The sequence below is a fragment of the Puma concolor genome, chromosome A3 (genome assembly GCF_028749965.1).
Source record: "Puma concolor isolate L17-30 chromosome A3, mPumCon1.1.hap2, whole genome shotgun sequence".
NCBI lineage: Eukaryota > Metazoa > Chordata > Mammalia > Carnivora > Felidae > Puma > Puma concolor.
Window position 1 is genome coordinate 74404579 of NC_141669.1, and position 24221 is coordinate 74428799.

Below are 24221 nucleotides of genomic sequence, written 5' to 3' on the forward strand. Positions count from 1 at the left end.
GCAGTGAGGAGGTGGCAGAACTAAGGTGCAGAGGGACAGTGGCACCAGGTGGAGGGGACATTCAGATGAGGGAGGACCCCGGAAGGTTTCAGAGGAGGAGTGGGCAGAAAGGTGTGAGCTCTTCCAAGTTGGCATGTTGTAACAGCTGCTGAGCCAAATAGGGCAGTGGAGGCGTTCTTAGCCCCCAGAGGTGGACTTCAAGAGCCCACAAACCCTCTAAATTTGGAGGCACAGTTTTATGTCATTGGTATAAGTTCAGTTTTCAAGGGAGAGTGTCCATTACTTTTATGTAGTTTCCAAAGCTCAAGAATAGTGGGCATTGCTGAGTAGTGGGCATTGCTCGGGCCCCTCCCTCAGCCTTCGTGTCCACCCCTTCCTCAAAGAGCCCACATCCAGCAGGAGAAGGGGGCCCAAGCCCCAGCTCCTGGGGTCTCTGGTCGGCACAGCCAGTGGGCACCCTCCATTCCTCTGAGCAGCGCTTTCACGGGGGCCCCTATGTCCTGGGTTGTTCAGTTAGGGGGACTCTCAGGAGTCTTGCTTCTAATTGTTTTTTATTTTTTTTAATATTTATTTATTTTTGAGAGACAGAGAGAGACAGAGCACAAGCAGGGGAGGGGCAGAGAGAGAGGGGGACACAGAATCTGAAGCAGGCTCCAGGCTCTGAGTGGTCAGCACAGAGCCTGATGTGGGGCTCGAACTCACGAACAGCAAGATCGTGACCCAAGCCAAAGTCAGACGCTCAACCAACTGAGCCACCCAGGTGCCCCGCAGGAGTCTTGCCTCTAATGTTGGGTTAGACCTGTTTCCTCTTTTCCTGGGGACATCTGTGGCTTGCCTGAGCCATCTGGCCACCAGGCTAGGGGTGTGGGCAGTGCAGGAGAGAGGGCAGAGCCCAGGGAACCACAAATAAATCCTGGAGCCAGGCCTGGATTAAAGCACCTCTGAAAGGAAAAACCCTCTGTGTGCTTTTTAGTGCACTTAGGGACAAAAAGAGTAGAGAGTCTAACAAAAAACCTTGCGGTGTCCATTATTTATATTGTTCAAAGTATAAAAAAATATGGAAACGCCTTTGCTGACAAACTTTCCATTGTCAATTATGCAGATACCACAAGCTATAAGCAAGAGCAAAAGGGCGTTACCTCTGTGGGCTCCACGATGGCGTCAGTGGCCAACTCCCACGGAGAGCTAGCTGGGGGCTAGCTGGTGTTTTCAGCTTGTTCTTGAAGTTCAGGACCAAGCCTCTGGTCTTCCTATGCTCAGATCTGGATGGGCTGGCCCCAGCCCAGGGCCAGCTGTGAGTTTTCTCTTATTGGAACAGAAGCATTTGAGGCATATGTGTGTTCTAGCTCCCCGCACGTTTTTAATCACAAGGGAGACAGATGCTGTGACGTCTTGTTAGCGAATGATGGAGAGCACGCATGTCTGCCACAAGCGGAAGAGGTCTTGAGTCTGTGTCCTGAAAAGGGGAAACCGAAGTAGAAAAGGATCCTCTTAAAACAAACCAAAACACCTGGTCTCTGCCAAGCACGTGCCCCTCTCAAATCTTCAGCTTCCAAGTTCACTTCTGGGCTTAGCTGTGGCAAAAGATGGCTGAAAACCTGAAAGCAATTCCTCATTTGCAAGTCAATGAACAGAGTTTTAGATGGAAAGGAAAACACACACACACACACACACACACACACACACACACACACACACACCACAGTAGAGTTAAAACCCCGCTTCTTCTTTCTGCTTATTAGGAACAGTCCTGTATGTTTCCCTTCCCAGAACTTTCTAGGAGAAACCAATGGCTTCTTGGCCCCTAAAGGCAGATCTAGAAAGGCCTTGGAGATGGAGAAAGAGAACCCGAGGGCATAATGACGTAAGGCTTGGCACGGGCAGCTGTGACCTGGTGAGCTGGGGCTGGGAGGAAAAGTAATATAATAATCACAGCTCACATTCATCGGTGTCCATAGGTGCCACGCGCTGTTTCACGTCCCTTACATTTAGTCTTCACTATAGATACTGAAACTCAAGCATAAGCAACGTGTCCACAATCACACACAGCTAGAAAGTGTATCATCGGTGTTGAAGCCCTAACAGTTGGGTTCCAGAAACTTTGCTTTTAACTCCAGGATGAGAGGGCTGTGGCCAGGAGTCCAGGAGGTGGGGCAGCAAGAGTAGTACCTGTGGTTTGCAGAGGGTTCACTTACTCGGGTGGATTTGGGTTTTCACAGAGCAGTGAGTTTCCCCCCAAACTGAATAGTTACCCTTTTATTTTGTGAAGTGAAAACATTCATAAAAATCTTCTAACATCATTTCATGAAACAAATGCAGTTTCAATGCACAGAAGGACACAATCTCAGAATAATGGCCAGTCCTTCCCCTTGAATAAATCTACCTTTGTGAATGCCTCCCTCCGCTGACCTTATTTTCCTCATCTCACCCTGGGCTGGTGAAAATGTCCTCACAGTTGCCACCTGTCACAGAAGCCTTATGTGGGGACCACTGCAGTGCCTCATCTGATCCTCGTAAACCCTCTGCAAGGTAGGCAGGAAAGTCCTGTTATTCCCCACTTTCTCAAAGAAGAAACCAAAGCCCCGAGAAGTCAAAAAATTTAAGGACACACAGTTTTGAAAAATGGCAGAGCCAGGTGACAAACCCAGGCATTTGGCTCCAGGTACAGTGCCCCTTCCTGTGTACCTCAAGCCATTTGCCAGATGAACTGACTGCCCACCAGGTTGATTCCCACGTGGGGACCTGAATGTTCAGAAAGAGAGGGAGCATTTATAAGTGTTGTTTCCAACAACAGGGCTCAGAATGTAGTAGTGCATAGTTGAGAGGCAGTCTCTGGATTCAGGACAAGATGAGAAGCCCCTTAGGGGTAAGGAAGGAGCATATTTTCTCGAGCATATCTTCTCTCTCATCCCCAGGCCTAGCACAGGGCACACAGGGCTAGCAAGAAATCCTTGCAGCTTAGGCATGGGACTTTGGTTTTGAATGCCAGTTTTTACTTAGGATTTTCTGTGGAAAGAAGAGAGGAAGGAAGAAAGGGAAAAAAATCTCTGACACATTTGGTAGATTGCTACAGAGAGAAGGGAAAAAAGGATGGAGTCCAGAAAAGACTTAACAGAGGCACCCTGGGAAGTGAGGGGAAGAGGAAGGCAGCATGAGGGGCTTGTCCCAGCAGGCGGGTGGGGTGGGTGGGTGGGTGGGTGACAGGGAGGCAGAAGCACTAAATGTCACATCTGCACTCTTGATTATGACCCCCGATGCCTCATGGCCTGGCCCCTGCCTATTGCTCCAGAGTTACTGCCACTACCCTTGATTTCTGTGCACCAAGATGCCCCATGGGATCCCACCTCAGGACCTTTGAACTGCTTCTGGGCATGCTCTTTTTAAAAACTAGCACTTACTAATGACTGTTCATCCTTTGGTGACTTCTCTGACTCCTGTCTACCAATTTGAGGGGTAGACAGCACAGAGCCATGTCATCCCACCTCCAAAATGTAGTGAACATTCAAATATATGCTAAGTGCACGGAGCCTAGGGGCGGCACCTTAACTAGTGAGGTGCTCCTGAGGCCTGTGGGAGCCCCTTATCTGGTCCATGGTGAACTCAGCACCCTGAACCTTTCCTTCATGACCTTATGATGGTCTGCAGTTATATATCCGGGTGACTGTTTGGCTGATGTCTTTATCCCACTAAATGGTCAGCTACCTGGGAGAGCAGGGCTATGTGCTTGCTGGCGGTGGTATCTGCAGCCTGGTGGAACCAGCGACCCGGACGGTGCCTGGTGTTTGTTGAATGGCTTTCCTCCTTGTTTTGCTGGGGAATGCCTGGCTGTGCAGCTGGAATTTTGCTTTCAACTCACACGATTCTTCGGGGTGGGGTTGGAGGGGTTGGAGGTCATGGCCATTTCTAGAAAACTGTTCCCAAGCTACTCAAGGTTGTGTTTTCTTCCTAGACCAAGATTCAGAACCCACCGGGTTTGAAGTCCTCCAGTACTAGAACAACGAAGCCTGTCCCCTGCTGACCAGAGTGGGGTTTGGGCTCTTTTGAGAGGTGCATGCTGGCTGGGTCTGAGTTGTTGTCAGCTCTGATTGTGTAGGACAATGGAGACTTATAGCCTGTGGGATGTGGGGTGGGGCAGAAGCAGGGCCCGGGCACCTAGAAGACCTGTCATTCCCTGTTCAGCCACTAAAAGGCACTGTTACTCCACAGGGCAGACCAGGCTGATGGGGCCAGCACTGGGGAGCCACTAGGAGAAGTCACACTAGCTGCATTCACTGAGCACCAACCGTGTGCTAGGCACTTTGAATACTCTAATTCCATAATCATGCAAGAGGGGGATGATGAAATCTATTTACAGGTGAGGGAAAGAGGACCAACGAGCTTAAATGATGTTCTCCAGGTCTTATGGCTCATAAATGGCAGGGGCAGATTTCAGAACCAGGCCTGCCTAAATCTACAATTAGCGCCTTCCCCCCACCTCGCCCCGGGTGCTCCCTCAGTCATGGTGCCAAATCTCCTCCGTTTGTCCTCGTAGCAGTCACCTAGCCAGGCTGCTGTTCACAGCACAAGCTCCCCTCGCTCAGCTGTCTCAATGTGGCCAATTTTGACTATCCAAATTAATATAGGGGCCACTGCTTGGGTCTAAAATCTAAAGCTGGGTTATTAAAATGACTTACTTGAGTCCAGAGACCATTCTTCTGTGTGTGGGGAGGAGGAGGAGAAGGACATCAGATTTGCCCTTCTGGAGCCCTCTCCTCTAGTCTTGTTCTGCAGTCCCTCCCCCTCTTCCTCACACAGCTGCCACAGAGCTTCCCCACAGACTTGATCAGCTCAGCAGCCAGGAGAAACTTCCTTAGCCAGCACCCAAGGCCCTTAATGAGCTGGAAACATGCCTCGTCACCTTATGGTTAACCCCCACAACCAATAGCTAACAGACTCGCACTCTCAGCTCCAGCCCCCTGAGCTCAGCACTCCTGCCTCTCAGAGCTGAGATCTGCCCCCTGCACAGCAGATTCCTGAAGCTTCCCACAAGGCAGTGTGAGGATGAATAATCCCAGTCAGCTGTTGGTACAGTGCTGACCCACAGGAGGAGCCCAGGAACGTTCCTTGTCTTCCCTTTCTCAGCCCGTGGAAATATGCAAGGACAATACAACTGCAAAGGCAGATGTATGTGGTGTAACGCTCCATACAGTGCAATCCCCATGTAAACATTTCCAGATATAGGCAAATGTCCTCAGGCTGACACCAAGGAAGGCATTTCCTGTACTGTTTTTTTTTTCTTTCTTCCTGTGCCCATGGTGAGCTCCAAGGTGACTGAAACACCATCTGGAGGCTAACCTCCTTGAGGACAGGGACAGGGTTGTGAACCTCTGAGCAACCTCATAGGCCCAACACAGCACTGGGTCTTCAACAGTGTCCTTTCTAGGAATGTGAGTTGGTTAATTAATTATTGACTGGGTGCATGAGAAGCTGTAGGGATGGGCAGATCATTTCAGGGTATCATCATCTGAAACAGAAACAGCATTGTTTTAAAAGCCTGTCTGTCAAAGCCCAGGAGAAATATGGTACTTTCTTCTTCCTGTTGCAGGAGATGGCTATTAAAACCACAGGGCAGGGGCGCCTGGGTGGCTCAGTCAGTTAGGCATCTGACTTCAACTCAGGTCATGATCTCATAGTTCGTGAGTTCAAGCCCCTCATGGGGCTCTGTGTTCTTAGCACAGAGGCTGCTTTAGATCCTCTGTCCCCCTCTCTCTGCCCCTCCCTTGCTTACATGCTTTCTCTCTTTAAATAAACATTTAAAAAAAAAAAAAAAAAAAACAAGCCCGCAGGATGTGAGACCCAGAAGGGCCATGAGATGACAAGTCAGCAGCTTGATTTGACCACTTCGGGCTGGTGGGGCTGACGTGCTTAGATGTGGAGATTGCAAGCCTTGGCCCACTCTCTTCTCTTGTTGCTGTTTAGTCTTCTTATTCTGAGGTTCAAAGAGACAAAGCCTATGGGATGTTTTTCCAGGTTCCAGAAAGTCCAAAACAGGCCGGGATCATGGGACTCAGCCTCTTCCAGGAAGGGCCGCACCAGATGAAAAACCAGGCCTGTGTTCTTGGCCCAGGCTCTCCTGACTCCAGCCCAATCTCAGTCGCACCCTCACACATTGAATGGAGGGTGGTTCCAGCCCCCCAATTCATCCAATGTCACATGGAACCTGCCTACTCTGGGTTGGCATGTCGGGTAAATTTTCTGATCAATATGCATTTGCCTATCCCTGTTCCACAACTAAGGCACCTTTGGTGTCATGGTGGTCTGCCTGTATCTGTTCTTATTGTCTCATGTCATCAAATGCTCTGTACACATTGTGAACATGTTTTATACAGCTTATTCTTGCCTTCTCGGTAACTGTTCTATGTCATTTAAACCACCGGTAATGATGGTCTTGTGTACTTTACCTCCTTTAGGTTTTTATTTTTTATTAAAAAAATGTTTAATATTTATTTTTGAGACAGAAAGAGAGACAGAGCACGAGCAGGGGAGATCAGAGAGAGAGAGCGAGACACAGAATCTGAAGTAGGCTCCAGGCTCTGAGCTGTCAGCACAGAGCCTGACGTGGGGCTCGAGCCCATGAACCGTGAGATCATGACCTGAGCCAAAGCTGGACACTTAACCAACTGAGGCACCCGGGCACCCCTACCTTATCTCCTTTAGAACCACAGGAAAAACTGATTGCTATTATTCCCTTGAGAGTTATATAATAATAATAACTCTCAAGGATCTTGTCCAAGGTCACCCTGTAAGGTACTGATGGGCAGGGCCTCTGGCTCCTATATCAGCAGCCCTAATAGGAAGAGTTCTGTCCATGGTGTGTGGCCACCCCAGGGGCTACATGCAAATGTGTTGCTGTGGCTGCAAAGACGAAGCGACTGCAGAAGCTGGTGCAGGTGGGCAGGTGGGTATGGGCAGGGTTGGCCAACCAGGCAGGAATGCCAGAGTGGGGGGCTGCTGTAGGATTGAGATGTAGGGGCTGGAAAGAGCTCCTCAGCTCCCTCTGCTGCCTGAAAGCCCCTTAACAGAGAATAAAGTCTTCTAGTCCATGGTGAGAGGTGTGTGTGCACATCCCAGCTCTGTTCCCTATTGACTGTACACTTACCCTCTGTGAGACTGTTTAATTATCTGCTGGAGATTTAAATAATATCTATTGTATAGGGTTGTGTGGATTCAATTTAAAAATACACAGGATGGGCTTAGCACTCCGCCTAGCTTATACCATTCAATAAGTAGTTGTTACTGTAAACATGCAGATGGGGGGGGGAGGGCTGTGCTGCTTTTTATGTTTCTGTTTTGCTTCTCTGGGTTTTCAGCAAATTAACACATACTGATTTTATAATAAAAAATGATTTTTTTTAAGACAGAGAGAGAGTGCAAGCAGGGGAGAGGGGCAGAGGGAGAGAGAGAGAGAGAGAGAGAGAGAGAGAGAGAGAGAGAGAGAGAAAGTCCCAAGCAGGCCCTATGCTCAGCGTGGCGTCTGATGCGGGGGCTCAATCCCACAACACTGGGATCATGACTTGAGTCAAAATCAAGAGTCAGATGCCGACTGAGCCACCTAGGCACCCCAAAGGGATTATTTTTGATAATAATACCTACATTTGCTTTCGATCTACAACAGAAATGACTTACTGACAGAACAGAGAAAGACATCTAGATTCTTCTTTTAGGAAGTGTCCTTCCCTCCTGGGGAGAGCTAGCTTTTCATAGATTTTAACTACTGTCTCCAGCACAAGGCTAGATGCCCACCCCCACCATAGCATCGAGCAGGCTCTGACCCACACACCCTGAGCTTCAGAAGCTTGGACTGGTTGGTTGTGAAAGGTTGTGAAAGCTGAGGGGGAGGTGCCTTGGGGACGAGGCTTCACAGTCATGGTCCGTTGTGACAGAAAGAAGTCAGCTCTCTGCTGGTTGTGACTCAGCTCTGTTGCTTCAAAATGCACAGAGATTTTACACTCTTTCCAAACAAAGGCCAAAATGTTAGGAGGTCCTGCCTCAGAGTGTGGGGCTATGAGAACAGTGGACAATGGAGACAACAGAAGAGGCTGCCCTCGGAAGGGGGCAGGTGCTCACACGGACATGGGAGCCACAGGTGCCCAAGAGGAGAGCCGATGTCACTTGAGTGGTGCTTCCTCTCCATCTTGGCATCCAAGAGGCCGCTGTTCCCTTGGCAAGGCCTAGGATGCCAGGCTGAAGGAGGCCGCGGTGCTCCCTCTGTATTGAGGTCTAGGTCAGCAGCTCACTTTAGAGAGTCAGTGGGAAACCTATGGCCCGAGCCTTTTAGGAAAGGACAGGGGTGTGGAAGAATGACGAGCAGCTTCAATAGTGGGCAGGGCTCCTCAGAGAGGCGTGGAGACCCTGGCTTTTCAGGGGGCATGCCCTCAGCATCGTCAGGGCTTGCGAGGCTCAAGAGCAGGCGGCTGCATCCTGTTGTGCCTTTGAGGCCAAGGGGGTGTCCACACATGTGTCCCCAGAACCCAACACCATTTGTCCCGGTGGGCTACCTGTCAAGCATGCATAAAGCCAGGGCACCCTACCCTCTTCCACACAGCTTGGCCTCCCTGCCGCTGCCCCTCCAAGACTGAGTGTTTGCAAAGAGTAGTGCATTTCAGGAAATGAGCTGCCTGGGGCTGCTCAAGATATAGCAATGCTTCCCAACAACAACAAAAGCATTAATACCCACACGTATAGGAAAAGGAAGATATGATCGAAATTTGTACTAGGGCTTAAATAAATAAGGGCAGCACCTTTCCAGAGAGAAAAATGGTAGAATCTGTCTGCATTTATCAAACACCTATTATATGCCTGATACTCTGTGTATATTTTTGTTTAATTATCACAGCAACGCTATCAACTAAGTGCCATTATATCAGCTAAGTATCATTATCCCCATTCTACAGATGAAGAACCTGAGGCTCAAATGGGTTTTGTTAACTGCCTCAAGTGCACCCAGTTGGTTGGGAATTGAATCCAGATCTGTCTAATCTGTAGTCTTTCCAACAACTTTTCAAGTTAACTGGAAGGGTAGAATGGGAATGGGATGGGGGTGAGGTGGTTGAGAAAGGGAAAATGGTAAGCAGAGCACTGGGGACACTGGACATTTAAAAAAGCCAAGAGGGCACAGAGAAGGGGAGAAGGCAGACTGGGGATGGAAGTATCTCAGAGCAAATTTGACCAATTTCAAAATGTCCAGATGGAAGGTGAACATCTGTAGCTTCAGTGACTCAATTTAATCTTCATTTAAAAAATCTGTTTTATTTTCCAGCTTCTCTTTGTGAACACAGGCACATAAGCATGTATTGCTAGGTTTGCAAACCAGGTCTCAGCTCCCCTGCGTGGCTGAGAGCATGCATGCTGAGCTGTCTGCTGCTGGTCTGTCCCAGCCCCGCACAGGGGCCATTTGAGGCTGCAAGAGATTCCACAGCAGATCCCAGAGCCTCCTCTCTCCTCCACCCTTTCCCATTTGCAGACCCATCATTTCATCTCAGGTGGAGGTACAGGTCCAGTATTTTCTTCGCCAATTAAATTTCCTTTAAGGTGTGTTTCATTCAGGCCGGTATACTTGTTCATTATATATGAGCAGGCAGCTGAGGGACTATCAAAATCCAGAATTCTCTTGGATTTGCACAAAGTCACTGTATGGACCAGTGGCATACACGGTTGCTTCACAAATACATGAATTTCCCTGAAACTCAGAACTGACCTATCTGATTACAGGTATTGAATGGAACAAGTGACTGGGCCAGGGTCACATGGGCTCCCAAAGAGGACTAAAGTCCAAGCCTCTTGATTCCCAGACCTGTGGCATTGCTCCTCAACCACTTACTAATATCCTGCCCCTTTCTCCACCAAAAGAGAGAAGAGCTGGGAGAGAGAAGAGTTGGGAGAACAGAACCACCCATGTGGGGCCTCGAGGCTGTTGCTGCTGAAGTCATCAGGGCAGAAGTGCAGAGCCCAAAGGGTTAATCCAGCCTCTAGAGAGTTCTGTGGTCTGGGCAACCCTTGGCCCAGGAGGCAGGAAAGGGGCTTCAGAGAGAGCAGGTGTTAGCATATGTGGTGGGGGCTTGCATCCCCTGCCCTGAGGTCTCAACACTGACTGGACACTGAAATCACCTGGGAGCTTTAACAATGATAATGCCCAGACCCCTGTTCCAGGGAATTGGAAGTAGTTAATCTGAGCTGTGGTAGCTGGCTAAATTTTAAAAGCTTCTAATGGGGCGCCTGGCTGGCTTAGTTGGTAGAGCATGAAACTCTTGATCTCAGGGTCATGAGTTTAAGCCCCACTCTAGGTATAGAGTTTACTTCAAAAACTAAAATTAAAGGGGTGCCTGGCCTCCCTCCCGCTGGGAGATGGATCCCAGCATCTGCCATTTCCCCTCTGTTAAATGAGAACATTTTCTTTTTATTTCTTTTTATTTTTTTATTTTAATTAAAAAAATTTTTTTTTAATGTTTTATTTATTTTTGAGAGAGAGACAGAGTACGAGCGGGGGAGAGGCAGAGAGAGCAGGAGACAGAATCCACAAAGCAGGCTCCAGGCTCTGAGCTGTCAGCACAGAGCCCGATGCGGGGCTTGAACTCACAAACTGTGAGATCATGACCCGAGCCAAAGTCGGATGCTTAACCGACTGAGCCACCCAGGAGCCCCGAGAACATTTTCTTTTTAGAGAAAGGTTCAGGAGTCTGGCTGGGAGGTGGACAACCCCAGCCTGGAGCAAAGGTGACCAAGGTCTCAGTGGATCCTAGTGGAAAAGGAGAGAAAAAAGGGGATTGTGTCAAAGGACACAGTCAGGGTCACGCATCAAGAAGTAAGGTGTGAGTGGGGGGTCTGGGGAACTTTGTGTGCCCTGAGGCCAATCCCACAGGAGCAAGGCAGGATTGAGTAATATCCTCCCAAGAAGAGCCTCAATCATGGGATTCCAATGTTATCTGTGTGTAATGAGCAACGAACTAGAACACAGTTGCTGGAAGCCTGGAGCCGGCATGCGTATGGAGAAGCTGTTCCCTGGGATTAAACGTCTGGACCCTTTCTGGAATTTCGTTCGTTCATTCATTCATTCATTCATTCATTCGTCCAGTAGGGATTTCATTTACCAATTACAAAAATATTGATTGAGCAACTACCATGTCCCAGCCCAGGCACTGAAGCTATACCAGAGAATAAAACAGACAAAAAATCCCTCCCCTTAAGGAGCTTGTGTTCTGGTGGGGAAGACAGATGACAAACAACATAGATAAGTGAAAATTCAGGAGGTTACACAGTTATGTATGCTAAGGAGAAAAAGTTATGCATGCTAAGGAGGTTACACAGTTATGCATGCTAAGGAGGATTGGAAACGAGGAGGGAGCTGTGAAGCTGTGATACTGGCCCCACGGAAGGCCTCACATTTGCTCAAAGTAACGTTTGAGCAAGCGCTCAGGGGAAGGTGTGGAGGGAGGGGAGTCATGCAAGTGTCTGGGGAAATGTTTGCTGAGCTCCTGAAGAAGCGCAGCCTGCGTGGGCAGGAGACCCAGCACTTGGGTGGGGAAATATGAAGCGTGCCCCTCATGTGTTTATAAATGAAAACTGAAGATCATAATAAACTATATCCAGCAAATAGAAAACATATAGTTTCAAAATCCTCATCCTTTTGCATCTTCTTTCTAAGAAATTATTTATATAAATTATAGATCATAGTGCAGAACGAGACCATAGCAACTATCTGGTGTTAGTGTCTTCCAAACTTGCTGGAAGATAAGAATTCACTGGGCTGCTTGATTTAAAGATACAGATTCCAGCCTCCCCTGCCATCCAGGCAAGGGTCCTGGGGATCTGTACAATTAACCAGAGCGCCTGGTGATGCTGTGACAGGCAAGCTCGGGAGACACAGACAGCTCAGTCTTCGTGTTTCACAAATGAGGAAATCAAGACCCAGAGAGAGGGGATGTCTTGCTCAAGGTAGAACTGATCATTCAGGCAGAGCCAGAAATAATACTCAGATTTCCCAACTCTCCCAGGTCAATAAAAGTTTTTTGCATAGCACAAAGATTGCTTATGATGTTAAAACTTGGGATGCGAACAGATACAAATCAAAAACAAACACCAGGGCAGACACCTGTTGGGAGAAGCAGATGTGCCTGGGTTGAGTAAGTGGCTTTAACCCATCCACCAAACTCAGCACTGAGAATTCTGGCAGTCAGATCTGCAGGGGAAATGGGCTGTGTTATTCCATTCATAGGGTGCAATAAACTGATACATAATAATTTCATTTGATAAGGAAAGCTTTTTCCTTTAACAAACAAAATTTAAAACCCTTCAAACCTTTGGCCTCCTATTATGGCAATTACAGGGAAAAAGGGAAAAAGAGGAGGGAGAAAATGGCAAAAGGAGAGATCTACTCTCCTCCGGTGAGAAATATTTCTTCCATGTAATGGATCTTATATGGGCAGTCTGGAGTTATACCCAGAACTCAATGGGCCAGGAATAACTATGCGTTTGAAGGGACCCCAGGATAGGCTTCTTATAGACAGGTCTTTCTCTGATGCTGCCCAGTGTTCTTCACAGGAATGGGGTGTGGGTCTCGAAAAGAACAATGTGACCTGTGACGAGTCATAGGACCCTCTAGACCTTTGTTGGCTCCACCAGAAGAGAGGAATAATCAAGCGATGGCTCCTGAAGGGGTCAGCAGGACACCTTCATGAGGCCCCTTGCAGTTGTGGCGTGTAACTCACAGCCCTTCTCGGCTGGCACGGGAACAGTGTGTTGGGGTTTGTGTGCATGTGTGAGGGTGTGTACTGTACGTGTGATAAGCACCCTGCCACACACGTGGGAACTCGAACACCACACTGCTCCTGTGTTGTGTGACTGTGTGACCACATCTGTGATTGCAGTCACTCAGGCAAACTGGTCTCTTGGGGAAAGAAGTTTCTCTTTCCAAGCCTGCTGTGCAGGTCTGCAAGGAGACACACAATTGCCTTTGTCGTTCGTTCTTCCTGTTGCGCACAAAAGCCCTTTCAGTTGCTGTGGAATGTACAGAAAGTTCTGTGCCGAAGGGCTGCTGGCCCTGGCCTGGAATCCTGTAAAAGGGGATCAGTGTGGGGAGCTGGCTGCTTCCACCCCAAGCTCCTGCGCTCCGCCCAGCAGGCCAGCCTGCCAGGTATCGGTGTGACGGGCAAGTGCCAAGGGGGCCCCCCAGTGCATGCCCCCACAGTGGCCTGCAACAGCCCAATCTAACTGTGACCCTGACTTACCGAGGGCCTGTCGTAGGCAGGAGTGGCACCAGGCGCGGGGCTTTGGTACCTCCTTCTAACCGTCCCAGCTCTTGAGGCTGCAGTGGTCTGCAGCCTGAAGGAACTTGTCTTCAGACAGGACAGACAGGAGCTGAAATAGAGAAGCAAGGTCACTAAAAGGAGGGGGAGAAACTCTCATAGTATAAAAGCAGGACAACAAGGCCTCAACTCTCGGTGTTTACACTTTCATTCAAAGTTTAAATGGAACAACAAAAAATTACAACTGACGCTGTGTGGGGGGAAAAATGCGCTCACCACCGCAAAACCTAATAGTGGCACAAGTGGCCTTTATTCGTTGCTGTTTACATCCCTGGGTGTCTCCACGGTTGCAGAGCCAGAAGACTCACCACGGGGAAACCTGTTGCCAAAATGCTGTGGGGCTGTGCTATTTCAGGAGGGCAGTTTTCCCAGGTTGCTATTATCTGCATTTTTCTAACCAGGGTTGGGCAATTCATAGGGTGCTGAAGCCAACGGGTGTTGAACTTTGTTCTAGTTTCAAAATGTAAACGAACAAGTGCCAATGGGAAGTGCCCAGGAACTGGTCTGAGCAAACAGCCCTGGGGGAGTCCCAAACATTGGCTTCCAGAGAGGGCTGGGAAACAGATTTGTGTGTTTGAAACCAATGGGCGTTAGGTCTGTCAGAGCCTGAGTCCCTGGTGTGGACTATACAATTTCATAATCTTCCAAGCAGGGAGGAAAAAGCAGAGAGGAGAACAGAGGGAAGAAGGGTGTGGAGATCAGACTGGCTTTTATATGCGATCTTGTTTAAACAAGACTCTTATCAAGGAGTAATCCTAAACTTTGGTCTTTCTTATGATCTCAGCTCCTTGGGGAATGGGTATGTGACTTTTGGGTTCCAAGAGGGGGATTAAATTTCCTCTTAGCGATGAGAGCCACAACAAGCAGATAAGGTTGATAGAAATGGGGGAGGAATTCATTCGTGTCCCGTGGGGATGTTCTTTGCTCCTCACTTTTGGGATCTGTGTTGTTTGCTGCACATGGCATGCACCAAGACTGAGAACAAAGCCAACATCTAGTTATAGAGCAACATCTGATGGTACAGCTGTGCTGTAGGTGCTGGGGGTGCTGGTTGTACGGAGCAGGGAGCCGTGCTACGGCTGTGCAAGAAGTGCCCAGTCCCGTGGTGGCCATGCGGGTGCAGGGCGTTAGTTTTTAAATCTCTATGGCATCGTATTATGTGCCTAACGCACCGTCAGACGCTCTGGGAAAAACCCCAAGTGGTTGACATATAATTAACATTTTATTTATTTATTTAAAGTTTATTTATTTTGAGAGAGGGAGTAGGGGAGGGGCAGAGAGAGAGGGAAAGAGAGAATCCCTTGGGGGTTGAACTCACATGGGGCTTGAACTCACGACGTGGGGCTTGAACTCACGAACCGTGAGATCATGACCTGAGCCGAAATCAAGAGTCAGATGCCTAACCGACCCAGATGCCCTGACGTATAATTAAATGTGTCTTTACTGTATGCTAAGTTCACAGTACTGTGCTAGAGAAGGAACAAATGTAGCAGAGAGGCCCTGGAGTGTGCGTCAGGTGGGAAGTGGTGGTCAGGCACTGGTATCCAAACTGTCTGGGTTTGGAGCCACACTTGGCTGTGGGACTGGGTATGTTACCTTTCTTTGCCTCTGTTTTGTCACCTATAAAATAGGAATGATTCACCACGGTTGTTGTGAGAATTAAATGTAAAGTGCTTAGCACAGTGCCTGGAACATAGTAAGTGCTCAATAGACATTGACCATCATGTATTATTATTTAAGACTCTGAGCCTTGCCCTGCAGGTGTTTACAACCTAAAGCGAAAGAAAGTAAGACATGTCCTAAAATATGACATCTCAGGACCTGGTTATTGCCAATGAATGTGTTACAGATGTCAGAGGAGGGCAAAGACCCTTGAAGCAGAAGTCCTTAAGGCCTCAGGGAAGAGAGGAAGAGCCAGGCCTTCGGAATGTGGCTGGAATAAGCAGGTGAGGGCATTCTAGTTGGGAAGAAGTGGCATACACAAGGACTTGGAGGCAGGAAGATGCCAGGCCTGCTTGTACGGTGCCAGGTTGCTCTGGCTTGGCTTTAGCTAAGGTTCCACTGGGGAGTCATGAGAAAAGAAGCTGAAGATGAGGTAAATCAGAGCTAGGCAGCGGCATATGGAGTTTGAACTTTACTGTGTATGCAACAGGAAGCCAGCGGGAGGGCTTTGAGAAGGGAGTGGGATGTGCTCCTCCGCCTTCCAGGAAGGTGATTTGGGCTCACGCACTGAAGGATGTTGAGCCTACAATCACCAGATCTGCAGAGACTCTCATCAGCTTCAGCTTCCTGCTATCTAGTATGCCAGAGGGCAGGGCTGTTCAGTGTGTAAAAAGACCCTTTCTCCGTTTCTCCCGTTCCTGGAGCATTCAAGACTAGCTGGGAAATGACCTGAGAGTAGGGATATGGTAGGGGGGGCTGCTGCCCGTCACCAAATGGAGCTAAAATCGGTGTGGCCGTGCTGTCCAATATGGCAGCCACTGGTCACGTGTGGCTATACAGCACTTGAAACGTGGCTGCTCCAAATTAAGATGGGCCATGAGGGTAAAGTATATACTGGATATCAAAAGCTTAGCACAAAAAGATTGTAGACTATCTCAATAATATTTTTAATATCTTGGGTTAAAAATATTTTATTATTTATTTATTAATTCTAATTTTTTTTAATGTTTATTTATTTTTGAGAGAGAGACAGAGACAGAGCATGAATGGGGGAGGGTCAGAGAGAGGGAGACACAGACTCCGAAGCAGGCTCCAGGCTCTGAGCTGTCAGCTCAGAGCCCGACACGGGGCTCGAACTCACGGACCGTGAGATCATGACCTGAGCCGAAGTTGGACACTCAACCGACTGAGCCACCCAGGCATCCCGGGTTAAAAATATTTAAAAAATTAATTTCACTTGTTACTTTTTACTTTTTTATGTGGCCACTAGAAAATTTACAATACACATGCAGGTCACATTATATTTCTGTTAGTCTAGAGGGATAGGGACTGGTTGATTTAAGACATGGTTACTTATTAGAGCTGTAACTATATACTCTGTATTAGCCTGAGTAGGGTGCCTGACTTCTAAAAAAGCCAGCATCAGATTTGAACCAAATCAGCATTATGCTCAGGATAAGAAGTTCAGGGAGGAAACAGTGTATCATTGCTTGCGGTCATTTCTCCAGACTTCTCTAAAAGTTGGCTTCAAAACTCTGACTTTGAGCTGCAGCAGGAAGATTGTAGGACACAGTGTTGTGGAGGCTACGTTGAGGAGAAAGTCTTCACCCATGAGAGTAAAGGGAGAAGCTTCTAGGACACAAGGGGTGCTAGGTCATAGTTTCCTGGACCTTCTGTGGGTAGCATGTAGGGTGGGCCTGCCTGTGAACACTACCAATGCTCAAGGGTTAGGAGTTACTAGAGAGTCTGGGGTCAACAGGCCTCTGAAAACATGTTGTATGTGAAGGAAATACATGGGGCTGTTTTAAAAGCTTATCTCAAGGTTTTGTAATCATGGATAAATTTTTTTTCCTCCAGTGCTTTTCAGGAGTTTTCTAACTTTCTACAGTGAATAAATAAGTGAAAGAAACTTTTTTTTTTTTTTTTTTAAGAGCAAGAAGGGAACTGTCGTAGGTTCTCCACAGCTACTCTTGACCCTTCTGGTCAAGAAGGGGATACAGACAAGACAGCTATAAGTCCCCCAGGCTCGATGTAAAGCAAGTCTGGATGGAGAGTTTCTTTTTGTGAGGGTTTGAGGGGATCCATCAGCAGCCCATGTAGTCAGGTCTGACTGCTGATGTGTGTTAAAGTTAAGGGTGTTCAGGAGACATGCAGAACTGCACTCAAATTCTCAGTGTACAAGTGACCATCTGTGTGTCCTTGGCAGGACATCCACCATTTCCAGGCCTCAGATTCCTCATGCTGTGTTGGTAAGACCTTTAAGGATACTAAATACTAGATAAATGGTAGCTATCACTACAATGGAATTTAGCCTTTCAAATACTCATTCTAACAGTAATGGAATGACCTTTTTAAAAAGTTTTCTAGGCTCCAAGAGGGGTATTTCACAAGTCTTTCTTTCCAGATAAAACTGGAAGGGGACAGGTTGCAGAAAGGCCTGTACAGAGATAGGAAGCTCAGCTACGTGGGTCACCCAGCCACACACATGCTCTGTTCCAATGCCTGACATTCCATTCCCCATGTCAGAGGCCCTGAGGAAAGCTTGTGGTTCTAGAATCTCTAATTAGGAAAAGCCAGAATAATGGTAAACATTTTTACAGGGTTCTGATATCAACAACCTGCCAGTCACGGAGGCCAAGAAAACAATACATCAGCCTCTAAACATCCCAGCTGGTGTTAATCGGGGGCTCTAGTTGGCTTGATGCCAGCTCTAATAATTGGACAGCATTTCACTGTCCAACTTTGGGACAATCACAGTTGTCATTTTATTGTGAATGGGTTCAATGTTCAGAAGGAAATAGGGCATTTCCCCACCATTCCTGTTTTTTTTTTCCACTTTCTTTATGGTAGTAAAGTACACATAACACAAAATTTACAATTTTCACCATTTTTAAGTATACAGTTCAGTGGTATTAAATCTATTCTATCTTCCATCTCTATGATTTTGATGACTCTAAGTACCTCATGTAAGTGAAATCACACAGTATTTGTCTTTTTGTGACTGGCTTGTTTCACTTACCATACCTTCCTCAAGGGTCATCCATGTTGTGGCATACTGCAGAATTTCCTTTTTAAAACTGAATAATGTTCCATTGTATGTATACACTATAATTTGCTTTTCCATTCATTGGTTGATGGACACCTGGTTGCTTCCACATTTTAGTTACTGTGAATAATGCTGCTTTGAACATGGGTATACAAGTACCTCTTTGAGACCCTGCTTTCAATTTTTTGGGTACATACCCAGCAGTGGAATTTCTAGATCATAGGGTAGTTCTAGTTTTAATTTTTGGAGGAAACGCCATACTCTTTTTCACAGCAGCTGTACATTTTACATTCTCAGCAGCAGTGCACAAGGGTTCCAATTTCTCCACATCCTCGTCAACACTTGTTTTCTGTTTTGTCAATAGTAGCCATCCTCATGGGTTTGATGTTAATAATAAACTGCTTCAGAACTCTCCATGTGTTTTTATTTAATATCTTAAAGTGTTTCATCTCCACTCGGATGGCAGGCTCTTGTTAATTCTTGGCTTGCTGCATTGTACCTCTTCTTTCTCCCCTAGTGTCATTCTCTAGGCAAGTAGGGGCTGGTGAAGAAGGACACCACCCACAACTGAATCCACCAGGAAGATGGATTCTCTCTGGGCCGTAGGTCGCTGTCACAGCGCCATGAGCACAGGAGCCCTGATGGTGTGTGGAAGAATGAAACCAGTTCACAACAGACCTGTCGACCCGAGATAAATCACACATGGATCACATATACTATTACAATGCCTTAACTCAGTAGTTCTCAGCCCAGTGAGCAATTTTGACCCCCAGGGGGCATTTGGCAATGTCTGAAGACATTTTTGTGTGTGTCACAGCTGAGTGGAAGGGACAATAGGCAGTGAGGGTACTACTGGCATCTAGTGGGTAGAACCCAGGGATGCTGTTAATCATCCCTAACCACAGGAGGGTCCCACCCTCCCACCTCTACCCCCCCACACAGAAAGAACAATCTGGTCTAATATGTCAATATTAGCAATAGTGCTGAGGTAGAGGAACCCTGAGTTGAGCTGACTCAGCAATTGATGCCCTCCATTCTATGCCCCTCACCCACATATCCAACCGTCACTTCCCACCTGCACTCCTGCTTCTCTTAGGCAGGTCCTGTCTCTATGCCTAAACCTGCCTTTCTCAGTTCTGACCTCTGTGCCTTTTTTCTTGTGGTTCCCTCTGCCTGGAATGCCCCCCTGTGCACTCTCTGGACCCTGTCTTTTCTTCAAAACTCAAGCGGCTCTTCTGCTGTGAATGTGTCTTCAACCTCCCGAGTCACAGTGACCTCTCTGACCTTTCTCGGAAGCAAGAACAGCTATCTCACAGTGCCCAGAAGGATGGCCGTTAGATGATAGGTGGAGTGTAAGCTCCTTGAGAGTAGGAACCGGGGTTTAATGTGTGTAGATACATATATGTGTCCTCCGTAGTGTTTAAGGTTCTCACTACAGAGTGCTGAATAACAACACACCTGCACTGTCCAAAGTTTTTCCCTGCTGTTCTACACAGAACAGTACTTATTCTTATAGTACTTGTTTCTGTACTATGAGAAAAATGGAAGAAAGGTAGAAAACTGGTTGGCTGAGGTTTGGGAATACATCTGATGTAGTAGGATTTGACCTGCATAGCCCAACGATGATAATTTTACAAATTTTCAGCTCTTTATTATTTTTATTATTTTATTATTTTTTAAATATATTTTTTTTGACATTTATTTAGAGACAGAAAGTAGGAGCAGGGGAGGGGCAGAGAGAGGGAGAGAGAGAGAGGATCCCAAGCAGGCTTCGCACTGCCTGCGCAGAGCCCGGTGTAGGGCTCGAACCCACGAACCGTGAGATTGTGACCTGGGTGGGAATCAAGAGTCAGACATTCAACCAACTGAGCCATCCAGATGCCCCCCTCCCCCCAGCTCTTTAGATTAGATAAACAGCTACTAATTCTTCGTATAAAAAGTCGGTGAGGACACACATGAGTAAATAAGTAACATGAGAAAATAAATGTAACACTGTTTGCCAAACCGCAAGTCCGATAGCAGGACAATAGGGACGAAGGCTGACTTTCTTCATTTCCCCAGTGTCAGAACAAGAGCTTTACCAGCCTAAGGAGTGACCCAGACCAACCTTTATGACCCTATGACATTCTATTCCCTTTGATTATACTGCACAGTTTGAGCTGAAAAATCTGTGTGTGTGTGTGGTGGGGGGTGGGTAGCGGTGGTGGGGTGTGGGGTTGCACAGCTGGAGACAAAGAACTTTTAAAAGGAAAAGAATGAGCCATGGTGTTCAGGTGTGAGTGTGAATTGTAGTTCTTTATGTCCTAGCGATGAAACTGTAGAGGCAATCTCTTTACCTTGTTGAGCCTTAGTTCAGCTTCTCATCTGTAAAGTGGGACTCTAGCCTCTGTCTTGCTTTAGTGAGGATTAACAATGCAAATTGGCTGACACAGTGTGTGGTAAATTAGTAAATTTACAAATGTTCTTTTTCTCTGTTTCACTTTCCTTCCCTTCTTAGCCAACAATGATATAATAACATTAGTAATAATAGTAACAATAATAATATAATACTTTATATATTCTAAGAATTTTCATATTATTTGAGTTTTATCAGTCTCTCTTTTTTTAAAATATTTTTAAAAATGTTTTATTTATTTTTTTTTTTAATTTTTTTTTCAACGTTTTTATTTATTTTTGGGACAGAGAGAGACAGAGCATGAACGGGGGAGGGGCAGAGAGAGAGGGAGACACACAGAATCGGAAACAGGCTCCAGGCTCCGAGCCATCAGCCCAGAGCCTGACGCGGGGCTCGAACTCACGGACCGCGAGATCGTGACCTGGCTGAAGTCGGACGCTTAACCGACTGCGCCACCCAGGCGCCCCTGTTTTATTTATTTTTGAGAGAGAGAGAGACAGAGTATTAGCGGTAGAGGGGCAGAGAGAGAGGGAGACACAGAATCTGAAGCAGGCCCCAGGCTCTGAGCTGTCAGCACAGAGCCCGATGCGGGGCTTGAACCCATGGACAGCGAGATCATGACCTGAGCTGAAGTCTTAACTGACTTAACTGAGCTACCCAGGCGCCCCAAGTTTTATCAGTCTCTTTAAGTAGCAGAAGTAAAGTAAACCCCATTAGCTAGATGAAGGGACACTTCCAAGGTCAGAGTTGCAATGAAGTCATAGAAATAACATAGTTACAATTTCCTAGAGGTCCTTTCAGCAAACCTAGAAACGGGTTGTTTTCCTGCAAACTAGCTTTCCTTCCCTATAACTTTTTCTTTTCCCTTTCTCCCTCCTTTCTTCCATTTTTTTTTTTTTTTTTTTTTAATTTACAGGTGGGTGGGAAGGAACACTATGTTCCTATACATTCTTTCCTTAGGCAACCTCAGCTATGCACTGGTCTATAATTACCATCTATATGTAGATGACTCATACAAAGATTTTTAGAGCCGTCTTTTGTGTTCCAGGCTGGTATATCCAGCTTGCTGCCTATTCACCATCAACTCTTAGAGTTTTCAAATGCACCCAAAGTTCAGCAAATGCATATCCAGTCCTGCAGTTCTCCTGCTTCAAACCCTTCAATTCTTTCCACTGTCCATAGCCTAACATAGTTTGTGTCATCTTGGCCCTGCTACCTCCCCGGCATCACCTTGCATCAGTCACCTGTGGAAACCCACTTAGAACCCCAGAAATGGTATGAAGATTCTTTTAAACTGAAGACATGTGAGATTCAACAGATGCAGAAAGAAGCCTTCTTAGAGTTTCCCTTATCTGACTAAATGCAGCAATTTCTGGGAGATAAGGATGCCACAGATTTCCTCTTCAGGGTGGCTTTTGCTCCTGGATATGAGACCAAGAGTTATTAACCTACTATGAACTCTCTTTCTAGGGGAGTTTTATGACCATGATGAAATCAGCAAGACCACTTATACCTGCATGAACAAACATTATCACAAACTTTTTTATCTCCCATTTGTTCTTCTAGAAACCCATTTGTCTCATCTAAAGAAGCTTATTTGTTCTTTTCATAGAGACCTTCCCCCCATTTCTTTTCCCTACTAAATTAGATATATAAACCTCTGAATTTAACCATTTATCAGGCTACTTCTTTTGTAAGCCCCCACATATATATATGAATAATTTTTTCTCCTGTTAAGCTATCTTTTGTTAGTTTAATTTGCAGCCTGCTAGTACTGAACCTAAGAGGGTAGAGGAAAAGATTTTCCTCCCTGACGTGCCCTTGATCTCTGTGCTCAACTACACTGGCTTTCTTTTAGTTTCATGACTCTTCCTTTTTTACAGACTTCTGCCTAGAATTTTTCTCTTCCAGGAATGTTTTTCCCTTTCATTGGCACCTATTTAATTATACTCATCTTTCAGAATTCAGTTCAAATAGCACCTCCTAAGGACCTTCTCTGAGCTTCCAATTTTAGGTTCTCAGGGCATCCTATATTTTTCCTTTGTAGCACTCTCATTATAGTCACAATAAAAATTTGTAGTATTATTTAATTAATGTCTTCTCCCCGCAGTGTAAGCTTCTTGGTGGTGGAGATCCTGTCTATTATTCTCATATTGTATTCTAAGTTCCTGGCACAAAGTGGGCTCTCCAGAAAAACAAACTATGGAATGAATGAATGCACGTAACTCCACATGTAACAGACTAGAACGTCCACAATACCCCTTTCAAACAAAGACATGCGGAGCCCCTACATCACAGTTCTTTGAAGGCCAGTCAGATAAGTGGGGCAAAGGAATCTCAAAATAGCCAATGCTAGTGTGGGAAAAGCTGTTACTCTATAGGGACAAATGTTCTGGTCATGGATTAGGTGACAGTTTATCTGAGAAAGGCTGACCCAGAAAACCATCCTGTAACATGCAACATGCATGAGGGAACCAGATCAAACCTAAAAATAGCTTTATCACTGGAATTGGAAACACTTCAGTGAGGACTCAGTCTCTCTGCTTGCAAACTCTACCCCTAAGGAGACTTTTACCTTTTTTATTGAACCACAGAATCCCAGGATGGTAGTGTTAAGATATAGGCCTGCTGCTCTCATTTTAAACGAGAAAATTAGGTCCAAAGAGGCTTAGCAACTTCTCCCATATCACCCAGGTAGTTGTTTGCAGAACCAGGGCTCAGACAGGGACTGTCTGCTTCTCCTTCACAGTGATGCTTGGATTTCACACCTCCTAGGTTTTAGACATCTTGGGAGGTGAAGACCCTGCAAGATTTATGTTTTTGTGGGTCACTCGAATAGGAGACCAGGAGAGCTGGACTTATTTTCCATTTCTTTGGTCCACTGTCAAAATGAGCAAAAGTTTGGGTTAGGGGATTTCTGGCCAACCATTCAAGATCCGGGGGAGGGATACCTGGACGGGAGTCTGGACTGTGGCAGCATGAAGGGCAGGAGCTGGGATTCTGAGGTTTGGTCTTAGCTTTGCCACCTGAGAGCTTGGGCTATCTCCTGGGCAATACTCTTGTCTCTCTAAATATTTGTTAAATAGGTTAATAATACTTGCGCTTCAGGCTACTGTGAAACTCAAATACGATAACACACTAACGACGTTTAGCCCAATGTCTGGCATCTGGTGGTCAATATATCCTAATTCCAACCCCTAAACATTTATGGGAGGTCTGCTTTAAAGGTAAGCAGTTGGGGAAAGTAGAGTAACTACAAGAGAGGGGAAAAGTCAGCCCTACTTCTAAATGACACACTCTCTTTAGATATGTTAATATATTTAATCCGGTTGCAGTCAAGTCCTGCCGGGCCGCTGAGCCTCTTTCAGTAATTTTGCATATCTGCTCTCTGATCCATTAGTCACAGGGTTTACAGTTCACCTTCTGGAGCAATCCTACTTCCCTCATTCCCAAATTCTCAAGTAGCTTATCCGTGTAACAACCAATCACTGACAAAGAGTACTCCTGGTTAGGAGAAGACTGAAGGGGTCCTTTTTTAAGTCTCTGTGACTATGGTATAAAAACTATTTTGAGTTGGAATGCAAATATTTTCAGTTCCTGAAATCCCTTATCTGCCTAAAAGCAGAGCCTCCCAAAAGAACTTAATAGTCATAAATCCCCTCCCCAGGTGCCACTAATCTTCCCAGAGAAGTCAGCACCATGCCCAAACAGACACTGTCGCAAAACTATCCTGAGTCCCATTCATTCCCTTAAGGGCCCATTTATTTTTTCCATACTG

The 24221-nt window shown here is 46.5% G+C and overlaps 1 long non-coding RNA gene across 1 annotated transcript in view; it reads right to left on the bottom strand.

Annotated features, from left to right (window-relative positions):
- Positions 1-1068: 1068 nt before the first annotated feature.
- Positions 1069-24221, bottom strand: part of LOC147582536 (uncharacterized) — a 124360-nt gene continuing 101207 nt past the window's right edge. Inside the window, exons 4-5 of the long non-coding RNA XR_015249232.1 lie at positions 13263-13392; positions 1069-1456 (exon numbers count right to left, since the gene is read on the bottom strand). This is a non-coding gene — a long non-coding RNA (uncharacterized LOC147582536). The remainder of the gene's footprint in view (positions 1457-13262; positions 13393-24221) is intronic.